This window comes from Colobus angolensis, unplaced genomic scaffold (assembly GCF_000951035.1).
Source record: "Colobus angolensis palliatus isolate OR3802 unplaced genomic scaffold, Cang.pa_1.0 Scaffold19, whole genome shotgun sequence".
NCBI classification, from domain to species: domain Eukaryota; kingdom Metazoa; phylum Chordata; class Mammalia; order Primates; family Cercopithecidae; genus Colobus; species Colobus angolensis.
This window is the reverse complement of record NW_012115043.1, coordinates 4,197,547-4,200,909: the sequence shown is the minus strand read 5'-3', so window position 1 is coordinate 4,200,909 and position 3,363 is coordinate 4,197,547.

Here is a 3,363-nt window from a genome sequence, read left to right as displayed (position 1 = left end):
CCATAAAAAGGGAGGGGACCCAAAGAGGGTAGCCTGACATTTTCTTTTAACAGAGTTCTGCAGCAGTATCACTGCTCTTAGGGAGCTCACTAGGAATCCCACTATAAGGGCATGTGGAGAGAGACCTGTGGACAAGGGATGTGAGTTGTGCTGACAGGTGGGCATATCAACACTATTGCTGGAGGCAGCTCTTTGTCACCGTAGTTCCACTCAGGTTGCCCCTGAAGGGCAGGGGGTGAAGGGAAACCCTTCCAGGGGCAAAACTTTGAGCAGGGCACCTGGCTGTTTATCTTGCCTGGAAGAAAAGATGACTAAAGGATTGGATTAGATCTATGTTGATTTATGGACAGAGGCCAATGGCTTGGTCAGGGACTTGGAGGAAATGCAACTGGAAATTTGATGACAAGGAGGTCTGGAAAGGAGATACTTAGATTGACCTCTCCAAATGGACTCAAAGGTGAAGATATTTTTGTTCCAAGTGAATGCTTAGCAAAGAGCAATCTCAGCAGAGCATGATCTTAATAATCAAGTGGGCAAGATGACCCATTCTGTATATGTCAGCGGACTCATAAACAACATTCTGTTATGTTGTTTAAACCAGACTGGAGCCACTGAACTAAATTCCCAAAGGTAGAATCACTTGATCAAAGAGATGCACATTTTAAGACCTTTGGAATGTATTTTTCTCTAGAAAGAGCATAGGAGAAAATCTGTTTATCCTCACCAATATCAACATTATATATTATTACCATTTAGCATTACAAATGTAAGAAGTAAAGTGGTATTTATTGTTTTAACTTGCATTTATTTGATTTCTTGTGAGTTGATTATTTTTGCACATGTGTCTTACCTATTTGTATTTCTCCTTCTGTAAATTCCATAGGAACTAAGACGTCCAAACCAGCATTCTGTTATGAGTGTTGTTTACGGACAACATTCAAAACTTGAATTCATGCTATTGTGCCTACAGCTCATATCCAGCATGGATTGAGGTTTTCCATGGGCTCAGCAACATGGACTTCCATTTATCAAAAGCAATCTGGCTATCATCATTGCTGAATACCCAACCTACCTACCAACAGCAGAGACCAACATGGAGCCCCCAACATAGCACTCCCTAAAGGGACCAGCCAACACCTGGTAGCAGGTTGACTAGGTTGGACCACTTCTATTTTGGAAGCAGTAGCCCCTTTTATCACTGGACTAGGTATGCTTTACGGATATGAGTTTGCCTTCCCTGCCTACAATGCCCCTGCCCTCATCACCATTCATGGACAGAATATCTTACTAATGTCATGGTATTCCACACAGCATTGCTCCTGACCAGGGAACTCATTTCACAGCTAATGAGGTGCATCCATGGGCTTGTGCTCATGTAAGTCAGTGGCCTTAAGCATCCACCTAACAGAACAGAGAAATGGCCATTTGAAGACTTAGTTATGGTGCCAGTTGGGGAGAGCTTTTTGCAGGACTTAGGTAATGTCTTTTGATATGCAATATGTTCACTGAATCTCAGTATATGATGCAGTTTCTTCTGTGGTCAAAACTCAGAGGGTGCAGACAGACTTCAAGAGGTAGAAATGGCAGTGGCTCCTCTCACTACTATTCCTAATGACCCACATTTTTGTTTCCTGCCCCTGCAACTTTGGGATTCTCTGGTTTGGAGGTCTTAGTTCCCATGAAATTTACAGAAGGAGAAATACAAATAGGTAAGACACATGTGCAAAAACAATCAACTCACAAGTAATCAAATAAATGCAAGTTAAAACAATAAATACCACTTTGCTTCTTACATTTGTAATGCTAAATGGTAATAATATCTAATGTTGATATTGGTGAGGATAAACAGATTTTCTCCTATGCTCTTTCTAGAGAAAAATACATTCCAAAGGTCTTAAAATGTGCATCTCTTTGATCAAGTGATTCTACCTTTGGGAATTTAGTTTAGTAGCTCCAGTCTGGTTTAAAGCCCAGTTTTTGGAACCAGACCAACCTGGGTATGAGTTCTGTCTCTGACACATACAGCTGTGTTCATTGGGTAAGCTGGCTGTCTTCCAGATAAAGTAGAATGAATACACACCAAATATATGGTAGCTATTGTCATCACTTTTGCAAACAGTTATCGGTGTTCCCAAAGAATTAGCCACATGGATGTTCATCATGGTATTGTTTTTAATAGTAAAAACTTGGAAACCAATTGGGCACCATGGTTCACACCTGTAATCTCAGCACTTTGGGAAGCCAAGGCAGGCAGATCACTTGAGGCCAGGTGTTTGAGACCAGCCTGGCCAACATAGTGAATCCCTGTCTCTACTAAAAATACAAAAATTAACCAGGCTACTACAAAAATTAGTCCCTGCAGTCCCAGCTACTTAGGAGGCTGAGGCATAAGAATCGCTTGAACCTAAGAGGTGAAGGTTGCAGTGAGCTGAAATCACACTGCTGTTTTCTAGCCTGGGTGACAGAGCAAGACTCTGTCTCAAAAAAAAAAAAAAAAAATTTGGAAGCCACCTAAATATTCGTTAATTGAGGATCATCTAAAAAATTACGATGCATCAGTTGAATAAAATACTATATATCAGCCAAGTGTAGTGACTCATGCCTGTAATCCCAGCACTTTGGGAGGCCGAAGCGGGTGGATCACCTGAGGTCAGGAGTTCGAGACCAGCCTGGCCAACACGGCAAAACCGCACCTCTACTAAAAATACAAAACATTAGCCAGATGTAGTGGCAGGCGCCTGTAATCCCAATTACTTGGGAGGTTGAGGCAGGAGAATCGTTTGAACCCAGGAGGCGGAGGTTGCAGTGAGCTGAGATCATGCCATTGTACTCCAGCCTGGGTGACAGAACGAGACTCTGTCTCAAGAAAAAAAACAAAAACAAAACAAAACAAAAAACTATATATTGATTTAAAATGTTTATAGAAGTATTTAATGAAATGGAAAGATATTAACAATACACTATTATGTGAAAAAGCAAGTTTTAAAATATATAAAAAGCAAGTTTTAAAATATATAAAAAGCAAGTTTTAAAATATATATATGTCATTTTAGTGTTTTTTAAAAGTTATATACCATGCATAAAACTAATACTCACATGATGTAAAATACAGTGGACAGAGTTATTATTCTGCTTGGGAGATAGGAAATTGGGTGATTTTCATTTTCTCCTTTGACTACTCCATATTCTCCACATTTATTTTGGAAATAACTATGTATTGCATTTGTAATGTTAAAAAAAAAAACCTCCCCCCTCACACCAATGTGGTTTTTAAGATTTTAACTTTTAGATTCAGTGGGTACATGTGCAGGATTGTTACAAGGATATATTGCATGGTGCTGAGATTTGGGCTATGACCAAACC